At 37.8% G+C, this 12,398-nt stretch overlaps 1 protein-coding gene across 2 annotated transcripts in view; it reads right to left on the bottom strand.

The window, feature by feature from the left end:
* PTPN14 (protein tyrosine phosphatase non-receptor type 14) overlaps positions 1-12,398 on the bottom strand; it is a 111,800-nt gene that overhangs the window by 81,375 nt on the left and 18,027 nt on the right. The window contains exon 1 of one of the 2 annotated variants that reach the window (XM_066178281.1): positions 11,623-11,691. The exons of the other annotated variant lie outside the window; for it this stretch is intronic. The gene's annotated coding sequence lies outside the window, so the exon portion shown is untranslated. Of the gene's footprint in view, positions 1-11,622; positions 11,692-12,398 lie in introns of those variants that run through there. 2 annotated transcript variants of the gene reach the window in all.

Genomic DNA, 12,398 nt, shown 5'->3' with positions numbered 1-12,398 from the left:
AACAAGAACTTTTGAACTTGCATGGAAAAAAGCCTCTCCGCTACTTAATGCATTAAAACATCAATGCTACAAAATGCTGAAAAAATTCCTTCAAGTTGTATCAAAGGAGAATTATATTGTGGGCACATGTATGAAGAAAGCAAATCTGTTATCTTTACTGAATATAGGCCCTGATGTAAATCACACAGCCACAGCTTGTGAATAACTGCGTTTGTTTCAACAGCAAAACACCTCATCTGAAATAGAGAATAGCTGCCGGAAATGAGCTAATGGTACTTTTCTTTCTGTATTAAAGGATTATTTTCCAGTGCCCACTGTGTGGGCTTAAACATTAGACTGAAACAGTCAAAATACTTAGAAGTAAGATTTATGACTAAAAAGGGGGAGGCTAGGGGGGAACCTTCTTTGAAGTGATTGACTTCTTTGACCGGTGTCTCAGAATTACAAGGCTACAAAAGAACCCCTCTCTGAGCAGCCCCCTGCATTCTTCCTTCATCTCTATGGCAGATCATATTGATAAACAAGATTTGAAAATAATTACCTGGGAATCACAGCACCAGATAGCATGTAGTAACTGAGATGCTACAAACAACAAATGTCTTTTTATTTTCTAACAGTTTTTAACAGAAAGCTCTTATACCTCAAACACTACTTCAGCCATCAACACTAATCCTTCAGCACTACTGTGTTTTTCAAAAGGTTTCAAATGAGCTTGAGAGAAAAGTCAGGAGTTTACTTCCACAGCATTCCAAAAAAGTGTTGCTAATTACATTGCCAGAGGAAGAAATTGTACCAACTGGAACCCCATATTCTTTCATTGTACAAAAGTAAAATTTTCCTTTTTTATAGCAGCAGTGTTCTAATAGATTGGTTTAGAATGGCTGCTTATTTTTTCCAACATATTATTTGTCATTAATTCTACTCAAGAGAACAGCTTTGCGCTGAAGGCTAGTAAAACTGTATTAGTTTTGGAGTGCAAAATACATGTTGCAGCTTTATACACAAACCCACTGTAATAAATTCTGAAAGCTGTGGCATGCTTTGCTCACCTTTCTAAATAGTACTTTGATAATCACTTTACAATGTTTCACCATAAGTCTGCACAATATACTCACCCTTTAACATATGGTGATAGCATTATTTGGAATCATATCTGAGGTTATCAGCTTTTAACGAGATTATAGCCTGATTCTTGTTAACCACCCCTGTTAGAGAAAGCAGTTGCTTTATAACACTTCAGAGTAAAAAACTTCTTTGCAGAAAATTTTACTTTTTCATGAGCGGAAAAGAAATTCTTCTTTAAAATGAAACATCTCTATTTCTTGCTCAGATTTATCCATTTTTATGTTAACATTTCAGCATACAATTGGAGCAATAAAGATCAAAATTTACTTGTAAGCTTGTGACCCTCTGTAGCTCCTGTAGTAGACTTTGTATATTAAAATGAAGACTTTGTATATTAAAATGGAGAGAGACAAAAACCCATCAAAACAGAACATTAACATTTTTTGTTGTTTTGCTGTTCTTTACAAGCAACTCAGCTTTGAAACACAAGAGTTAGCCTCACTTTTATTTCTCAAATTGCACAATTTATTAAAATAGCCTGGATCTAAGCACAACTTGCACAAAATCAAAACACTTTCTATGCAACCACAGGTAGGTGTATTTATTGCATGTTCATATCAAAGTGGCACAAATAGGCCTTTGATCCACTGGATCCACTGCAGTGGCCATTGAAGTTCTGCAGGCAAAGAAAAATAGTATATATAGGTTATATAAGTTTGTTTTCTTCTAAGTACAAAACCTAAACACTAGAGAAGAAGGTGGAGTAAAATAAATAATAATTATACAGTCTCTCTGTATGCATCAGGTTATCCTATTTGCTATCACATAACTGGACTCACAGAAGTCTAAGATGATGAGGTATCCCTGAGACTTACACTCAGTTTAACTGCAACACAGAGAGAAGCAAGAGAAGGAACAAAAATGAAAAGTGGAGAAAGCCCATATGGTACAGCCCTCCCTGTAATCCTGTCCCTGGTTAGCAAGTTGGAAGCATTTCATTTCATTGACTTGAAGCCTGATATTCACATTCCTCTGTGGCTTAATGTGGACATGGACTACAGATTGCACTCATGTCTTAAAGGAGTTAAATGATTTAGCACAGCAAGCCCACAGACTGCAAGAGGGATAGCAAGAAACCTTATATTCTCATCCGCTTTGAATAAAAAGGAAATTAAATTTCCTAACTCCTAGTTCTGTTGCAAAGTCGGCAATGCTGTGTGGATGTAGTGATTGCCTTTACCAAAAGTAAGTAAAATCTGTCCTTGGCAGTTGTGAAGGCACTCAAGCTTCCTGAAGTGCTGCTAAGTGTGGCCATCCCTCCTGGGAAATCAAACAAGCTGTACCAACACAGTGTGGGAGTGAGACAAATCTCCAACTTCAGCCTTCCTAAAACCAGTGCAGAGTGGCAACAGGCTGAACAGAAATGAAATAGCAAAGATGTGACACCAGTGTGTGTTTCATTCAACAATTTACCACAAAGACAAGCCCATGCTAACATGAGCTCCTATAATCATGGAATAGAAAGTTGCTCTACATGATAAAAAACATGGAGCAGACCAAACCATGCCTGATGCTGTCTCACAGCAACATCTACTGCACAAGAGACACCAGTGTCAGTGGGAAGGGAAAGGGAAGTGCTCCCCACCAAGTGGCCACAGCTCTGCAATTCCACCCAAGCTATTTATTTACTGCTGCTAAAGTTCAGCGTTCCCATTTGCAGATGCAAAGTTCTGGGTCAAACTTGCCAAGAATTAACTGGCCTGCCTTTTTTTATAAAATGATTAGCTTTGCTTTAGAAAGAGTTACTAAGGACCAAAGGGTCACAGGGTAATTATTTACAGAATGGATGCCAGGGATGAAGTGACAGATAAAGCCATTACAAAGATTATGCAGAGTAAGGAATGAGAAATTCCTGCAATTTATTGTCTATCACTGTGAAGTGTGATTCAGAGATAGCACCAGCTCTGCTCTTTCCTCTTTATAGTGATAGACTATAATGACTCAAGACCTTTAATTCTCCATTTCCAACTTCATTTTGGATCTATACAAGAAGGTAAAAAGAGATGAAATCAAGCCCACTACAGGGTAGATAGACATCATGAAGAAGTGATGTTGCTTTGCTTTGGTTTGGAAGGTAACCAGCCCAATTGTGACAGAAATGAAGTGTTCGCTTTCAGCTAAATAAAAGCTGTGGTTGCAGTACAAACCACTGCCTTCAGCATAAGGAGGGTTTACAACCTGCTATTCTGGTAGGGTGACTGGAGGCAGCACAGTTCAGCCATGACTCTCTATGAGGGAACAGGATCACCAGAAAAGAGTTCTAAGAATCCTTGTGAAAGACAGAACAGCTCATATCCTCCCCAGCCACTCCCCCACTGCAGAATACAGGACAGTCAGTCCAGAAGCATTTTCAGTGCCTAAATATAACACAGGCATTCACATAGCATAAATAGGAGAATCCTTCTGAAGGGCTGTCTTCAAAACAACTTCCATTTTTCAGTAGGACTAGAGTTCAAATTCATACACTGGCATGTCAAATTCCGGATATCCTCCAAAGAAAAATGAATCTATTTTTATTATACCTGGCTATTTTTATAAAGTTTCTGGAAACAAGAAACATTAACTGTGCTTAATTAATACTAATACACCTTCGTGTTTCTCTTTGGACTCAAGCCAAGAGGATTTTACAGAATATGATCCTACACTTATGGTATTTCATAACATCAGTTTTCATTGGCAACCATTAATTACATACCCCAAATGAAGCTGCTAGATTTTTTAAATCTTTTTCCTAAGCCTTGATACATAAACTTGTCAAAGTAAAAAATAGCTGACCCTTAATATTACAGTTCATGACAAAAATAATATGAAGCTATTGGAATCACAAAGCCTAGAATTCAATTAGAAAATGAATCCTGTAAAATATCCAAGCATAAGCATTATGATTATATCAAGAAAGAGTAAGCAAGAAAAGTGTCATTTTGAAGAAAAGCTAACCTGCTACTCGTGATGGACAAATGTCAAAATCCTTTGTTTCTATCTCTAAACACTCCAGTAAACCAAACATTTTAACTGGCAGTAGGATGTATGTACTGGCAGATATATGTCATCTGACAGTGACAAGTACAGCACCAAATCTACTACCATGTTTTCATAAGGGAAATTCAAAAAATAAACTAGTAGAGACAAAAGACCAAGTTCATATTGCTGGAACCCTCTTCAGGTCACTGGGCTATATAAGTAAGACTCAAAGACTCACTACTATGACTTATGAAAGTACTCAGCCTGACACTAGGAAAAAAAAAAACAGACACTATTTATTTAGATAGTTTTAAGTTAGAGTGAGAATTTCATTTGCAGAGGGGGAGAAAAAACATCACTTTGGCATAAAGTGGAGAGAGAGTAGGGAGAAAAAGTAAAAAGATTGGCAAAGATAAGCAAAGAATATAGAGAAAGCACTTTTTCAGTGCAGACAGAAAAGGGAAAAAAACTTTCCAGCTGTTGGCCAATTTATATAAGTTTTAAAAGTGTTCTGAAGAAGTAAAACAGTGAATGGCATGAATTTCATATAACATACATTATTCAGAAGACTGTTCTTCTAAACTCCTTTGCCTATTCAGACTGCACTTTTCCCCACTGCAACCAAAGATCTTTTTTTTTTTTTTTTTTCAGAGAGCCAGTAAAAAGCAACTCTAACTCATCTAACTTGTGTTCTAAACATCAAAAAATGCACAAAAATCTGGGTCTCATATTACTGATCTAAAAGAAACCTAGAAACCAGCTCAATCCTAATTTATGTTTTAGCTCTTTCAGTAGAGAGGTCCAACACAACAACTCACTACCCATCCTTTTATGTGCATTATTACTCAAGCAATTAAACCATTCCATGAAAATAAGTTCACATTTGCATATTGCTATCATCTTATACCTCACAGATGTGAGAATTATACATTTTTCTCATCTGTACACAAATATTACAGCACTTTCAAAAAGTCAGAAAGATGAATTATCCCATTCTGGAATCAAGCCTGCCTGCAACCCTAGACATCAAATAGCCTCCCAGTTTCTCACCTTGCTTTTCCTCAGATCAGTCTTTGAGCATCTTAAGGGGTTCTAGAAAACAAAATTAACTACTTTCATAGACAAGAAAAGTAATCATTTACTACATAATTTTCTTCCACTACTACAGCTACCTGTAGAATCTTAAGAAATTGCCAACAAGACAAGAAGGGAAATGTTGAGAAAAGAAGGCAGATGTCAAAGAAAGAACATGTAAATTGAATAATGGTCCAAGCAGCTGAGGAGGTTTCAACACCTTCTTTCAGCTGGAGAAAGAAGATAGGAATTATATAAAAGCTCTCAAGTGGTATAAAAATTCTGTGCCTTAGCTGTATCCCATATATAGTTAGCTTCCCTTCACAGAGTAGTACCCTGAATACCACACAATGAAAACAGAGGAAGAGTCTGGCTATAGACATCAGTGTAAAAGTGCTTTTATAAGTATTGTTTTCCTTCTACACAACTAAGAATGAAATACCCCATATGACATTTTATTCTCCTGTAAATGAAGGATACAACATGCAGACTTCCTGTAGTGGAACACACTTTTCTTTTCCACATGCAATTCAAACTGGCAAGTTTAAATAGAGAAAAATATTGTATGTATCCATGGATATCTAATTTTAGAAAGACAAACAATTCCCCTGCTCCAGCACCAGAGGGGAAAAATGGTAAGAAAGAAATAGCTATTACAAGTCTTACAGAAAGGATCTATGACAACACATGACGTGCACAGAACATAGTAAGGACTGGATTGGGAAAGTGTCCATGAGAAAAACAAAGCTTTGGTGGGCTCTGCATCTGAAGTGAAAAGGCCACAGTTAAAGTCATCACATCTTACTGCCAGCTTGATACACTACTTTTCCTCCAGTGGAAAAGCTTTGGGAAGGTTGATGCCTTTAGAGCCTTTGTGGCCATTGTCAAGCCCTGTGTCATGTTAGGAAGGACAGAGATTGGCATTATGATGGTTCCATGAAAGCAACTCTAATGTCTGCTTATAATTTATACACTTTAGTTTCCAAAGTCACTGTGGTTTAGGCTTACAGAATTTGGCCAGCACTCTTCAGAAACTCAATGGGGCAATTTTTCTTCCTACAGTCTGAAGTAGATAGAGATAGAGAGTTAGATAGTTTTATTGCATGCAAGCACATATTCATCATATGCTGTAGTTTGTGCTACTACAAAACAGTAAAAGCCAGTATGTGAAATCTAAAGAAATATTAAGAAAAATATTTATGTTCATATAGAACCAGTGTGCTTTAATGAAGAGTCAAAACAACAAAGGCAAGCATCCGAAAAGAGAAAATGGGTAAAACCCCCGGATGTTATGGGTTCTGGAGCAAAAGGCCAGACTCTCCTTAAAAATGGAGTGCCAGTGCAGGAAAATTCCTGCTAAAACCAAAATATGGCAAAGTCCCTGTATTTACCTTAGGTAGCTGCAAAAGGTAGCAGCAGTCTCCAAGGTAAAACTCACTAGTTTCCAGTACCAGAAAAATTAATTCCTCAGAATTACAAACTGTCTAATTAGCAACTGAATTAGCTGGCTAGTTTCAATTATGAACATGCACTGTAATTCAGATATACCTTCAGGTTGTGTTATGCAATTTATAAACCACTTTCATTCTTTAAATGTACTCTTAACTAGGATCCATGAAAATAAATATTGCTATCTTACCTTCAGAATTGAAGCCTGCCTTGCATTTCTGATTTTTTTTGTCCAGAATTACCGGACAGAGGTTTACCAGTCCTCAAGGCATACTGAATCCTATTTAAACTTTCCAGGTCATCTGAGCTTAAAAATTACATTTTTTTTCTTCTCCCAGCTCCTGCTCATAGAAACTCCCTGCATGATTGCACTAATCAGAAAACAAATTTGCAATCTTGGGATGATCCTAAATGCTTGGTTTTGTTTATTAACAATATCATTAACAGAAGAAAAAAGAATATTATCCAGAAGGACAGAGAAAAAAAATAATTGAATCATCATGATGTCAAAAGTATGACAGGACTTGTGACTTCTAAAGACAAAAACAAAAAATTCATTGTTAAAATTGAGACATTGATAATACTAAATCCTAAGAAATATATCTCTGTGGCCCTAAATTCAATAAAATATTGTCCAGAAACGCACCTCCTGTTTATTCCAATTTGCAATTCAATTATCTTGGTTAAAAAAAACAAACATTAAAATACACATAACTAAAATTAACCTCATTGTTCATTTATACTAAACTTTACGTAGATGGTCTAAGGACAAAGTAACCACCCAAGGCCAACAGAAAAACAAAAGGCCAGAAAAAAACCCAAGGCATTTTTTAAAGGGCAGTTTTGAAATTTACTATAAAGTCTAGAAATAGACACTGAACAATTACAGTTACAAATTTAGCTTGCAAATTACCATTGCATTGCATAAATCCAGCAAGTCTGCTGGATCCCACGCAGGGCACTAGCACCCCCATCTCAAAGCCCTACTAAAGTCCTCTTTAAATACAGACCAACTGATCTCCCTCCTTTAACTCCCTCTGCAGTTCTTTGTTAGTGCCTGACTGAATTTTCTGTTTCCTTATTTTTACCACACATGAGAACACTGGGATATTTAGACTACTAACAGTGTTCAAAATGTGTTTGAATTAAAATTGCCAAAATAATCCAAATAAAATTAATCAAGAGAAAACAGTGATACACAACATATTTCCCTCTTTTAAAACCTTGTTTTTACCCCGAACTTTATCTGCTAAAGGTTTGCCAGCCAGACTTCCTCCCCCTGCTCCAGCCACTCAGGCACTGTGAAGAGGCTGAATCTCTCACAGCAGCCAGCCAGGAATTCCCTAATTTCCGACCCAGGCAGTGACCCATGCTGAGCCAGAGGTGCCCTGACAACCAGGTACTCTCTGCTTCCCACTCCCTGTGCTGAGCAAACCTCGACACAAATCCTTCTTTTCAAACAATATGACTTGAAAACAAACCAAACAAAGGTTCCTAAAAATCCCCATAATGGGGAGTTAAAACTTGTCCATGGATGCACACACAGACAAACAACACCTAAACCAGCTATGACATCGCATAGGCAGCCAGAACCCTGCTTGTGTGCTCAGGACCTGACAGAGTGGTTTGAAACACGATACAGTCCCTTTGATACAGCTCATGAGCTTAAAAGTGGAGGGCCGTATCCTATTAAAAATAACAGGAAATTGGCCACAGCAATAAATCTAAAGCTTTGGCTGCTGCAATTTCTTATCTTCCGTGAGCAGCTGGTGGTGTGCAAAAAAACCAAAACATGCAACTTTTCCTTCTAAGAAAACAAAAACAAATAAACAATTACAAAATCACTCCGAAACTGTAGCGTCCACTTGGTGATAGCTTGCATCAGTCAGTTGACAGCCTTGGGAGACCTAGATCCCCAAGATCTTTTCCTGTCACACCAGGATACTGATGGTTTACTGCTGCCTCCAGGCAAAACCATGTCACTGAGAAAGTGAAGATGGTGCACTAAGGTTGACAAGTCCCAAGGAACCTCATCAGATGTTTTGGCAGTCTGGACAGTACTTTTCTCATGCAATTTCTGCCTCCAAGTGATCTCTGTCTCCTCTGATAGCATTTTTCTGTTTACCTACTGAAACAAATTAAGATCCAAGATGACTGCAGCTGCTTCTAATGGCTTACCAACACTTAAAAGGGACTGCACTAGGCAGTGTTATCTCCGCAATTCCCACTAGATGAGAAGCAGCTTCTGCTGGACTGGAAAAAAAAAAAAAAAAGAATGAGGGGGTAGGGAAGAGGTAGCCAAGGCTCTTCCTCGAATGGAATAAAATACATACGTCAGAGGATTTCACTCAACTGGCAGAGACTGCACTGAGCTTTTTGCCAGCATAACTGTGTCTGCTGTGGGTATGAGTTGTTTTCCCACTCATAAAAGGAAGAGCTTTGCCAACAAAACTTTAAAGACTAAGACCAACAACGTGGGTGTGGGGTTTGGTGTGTTTTCAGTACACATGAGTGAAGTTAACTATGGTCCAGTTTCCTGCCAATCTAATCCACACATCATGTAGTGCCAGTGTTTTCTTTGTTTCTTATTCTGATTAGGTCCTGCAAGCATTTCTGGAGCAGACTTTTCAGACAGAAAATACTCCTCTGAAGCATGGGGGGTTTTTTAAAATCCCAGTGTAAGATTCCAAAGGTGAGAAAAATTAAGGGCCAAGTGGTTTGATACAAAGGGCAGATGTCTACTTTAAGAGCTAAAAGCACTTCAAAAACAAGTATATTTTGCTTCCATTTAGATGACCACAACATGCTAGTTGTATGAGATACAATGGAAAGATGAAACCACTGCACCTACTGAAAAACCCCCAATCATCAACAACAACAACAAAACATTCTTCCAGCCCTAGAGACTTAAAAACCAGAAGATAAACCTCCTTGCATTAGGACTAATTATAGCAAAATAGTTACAACATGTTTGGAGATCACCTCACATGTCTGTATGTGCCGAAACCAGGGCTCAGTTCCCTCCTGCTCCCCTGCAGAAAAGTGGGAGGGAAGTAAGTTCCAGTTTGGACAGTGCAGGACCAAGATATAAGAACTATCTGCCCTTGAAAAAAAAAAAATTATATATATATATATATATATATATATATATATATATATATGAAAACAGATCAAAAAAACTTCCTCTCCATTGCATATACTAATTCTGTAAAGCTGTTTCTTTGGCTGGAAAAGCTGTGCTAGAGCTGTGCCCGCTATGTGCACCTTTTCATCACAGTTATTCAATTTTGAATTTCAACCAGCTCCTGATCCCAAGCATGAGAAAGGCTCCACATATTTTTCAGCAGCCTCCAAGCACAAAAAGTTGTGAGCCAAAAAGTTCTATTCCTTGATATTACTCCTCGACAGTCTCGTCTCTTTTCTAGCACCAAAAACCCTAATACAGAAGTCCACAGAGGGCACGGTGATCCCACTGCCAAGAAAACTAACATTGGCAAAGGAACTAGTAGGCCACCAAAATGAGTTTGCACTAGCATATCAGATGGGAGAGTTAGGGGTATGGAATTTCTTCATGCTTGAGGGCTAACTCTCACCAACACTAACCCATCTGTCATACATTGTTTTATATCTGCTTTGATTTCTTTTTTTTTGCTGCAAAAAAAAAAGAATTTCACATCAGAAATCTTACAGACCACCAGATTTGTTTCATATATTATCAAAGCTAAACATTCAAGCATTTTATGGAGATTAAGAGATTAGAGTCCAAGAGTTTTTATTCTTCTCTGTGCAAGGCTCTCTCTTTCAATCAATTTAAAAAGTGAAGTTCAAGGTATGCTGTTAATTCCTGAGGGGAAATGATACATAATCCACATGCACAACGAAGTTGGCTTGCAAGCGGTTGTTTTTACAGCATGGAATCTGTTTCAATCTATGTTTGTTTAACAAGATGCAAGTCTAACAATGGTAATTTACTAAAAGCTTGTGCACTAAGTATGTACAATACCAGAAACAATGGTCCTAACTCCTTCCAAAGATACAAAAGCATCCACAAAACTATCAAAACATAAGCATTGCCCTGGATTAGTTGTTTCAAAACCCGACATTCCAAACAGCTTCATCATTTCAATAATCCATCTATAAACATTTAACTAATTTTGGACTCCTGTTTTGCATTCCAGCAATGAGTTACTGCCAGTCAATCCAACACAAAATTTCACTATTTGTATTTTCACTGATTTTTTTTAAGCCATAGTAGCCTTACTGTTTTCTCAGACAACTTCTGCAACAGTAAATCATGGTTTAAGTATTGAACTAGGAACACCAATCATTCAAATAGCTATTTACCATTAAGCTCCTCAATCTGTATTTAAGCACTTGAATAACCAGCTGCTTGTACAACTAATGGCCAGTGACCAGACAGTTGCAGAAGGCGAGGTGGCACTCTGCCTCTCCAGCAAGCCTGTTTGTCAGTGCTCAGGCCCAACCTGCATCCTGCAGCATTACAACCATAATCACATTTGGAAATGATTCATTATTTACAAAGTTGTTTGAGGCTTACTAGATGATATTCTGTTCTCCCTGAGAACCCAATAGAGCTAAATGAATCTTTGTGATGAACAACAACCTGTTCCCTTAGCTATTGCATCAGATGGTCAAAGCTTCTCTAGTCCTTACCCTCAGTGCTCTGAACACTTGTATTTTACAGAACGTGAATGGTTTGTACCTGCTTACTGCCTGCACCAGAAGACTGAATCTTTCTTTGTCATGGTGAACATGTGGACCATAAAAAAATTTTGGGTCAACATTTGCATTTTGCTCCTGGACACAGTTTTATGTCAAGATAGCACAGAAACTTCTAAATGGGCTGGTCACTTCATTAGAAAACGATCAAGCAGAAAATAACCAGGTGTACCAATTCCCCTCCAGCCTTAGGAAACAATTAACAACAACGTTTACAAAGGGCATTAAAAACATTAGAAATACTTGCTTGGCAACAACAAACAATGCACGAACCTGTTCCTGAGGACAACGGGGGAGTGGGTTGCAGAGTTTTATATTGTAGCAAGGTCTGCAAACTATGGGTGTTTACAGTGCACTTCTTACTACCTTCAAAAATAAAGTGTTTCACGTTTCAGACACATTTGGTCTTAGTTAACTGCGGCAATCAGTTAACCATCATTCAATCACACATACTTGGAGAGTGACTCACCAGGATGTCAGGTGTTTAACTTGCATGTTCCCCAAGTAACATCCAGCTGCTGATATTTTTCCTCCCCTGCCTCCAAAGCACTGTGCACAAATGATCACAGTAGTGGGAAACTTGCATTACAGGATTAATATCATTAGTTATCATGGTTAGGATTAATATCATTAGGAGAGATATGCAATGCCATAACCACTCTGAATCTTGTAACAAATGAGATAAGCTGCAAGTTGTCTCTGTAAAGAAAGTAATTAAGGGAATGGAATTTCCAAGATTCTCTGAAAACTGCTTTTTTTTCTGATAGTGTTCTACTTCCCAATTCTTCAGCCACTATAATGCAGGCACCATCATTATTTTTTTAAAGAAATATAAATTTAATGGCGCTACCTGTTTAGAGTAGACCTGGCACTTTAATTTAGCACATTCCAAAACAGTACCAAGTCACACACCTCATTGTTTTTCCCTTACTGGCAAGTGTCAGTGTATTCAGCACTCATAAAGCATCTGGTTAGCAAGATGTGTCTGCCTTCAAGTTTTGGAATTCTTTTCAGTGTTTCTCTAAAAGAAAATTGTTTTGATCCCCAAG

This window comes from Chamaea fasciata, unplaced genomic scaffold (genome assembly GCF_029207755.1).
Source record: "Chamaea fasciata isolate MVZ Bird 193981 ecotype frontalis unplaced genomic scaffold, bChaFas1.0.hap1 SCAF_3, whole genome shotgun sequence".
Taxonomy (NCBI): Eukaryota; Metazoa; Chordata; class Aves; order Passeriformes; family Sylviidae; genus Chamaea; species Chamaea fasciata.
This window is presented reverse-complemented; position numbering and strand designations above follow the sequence as displayed.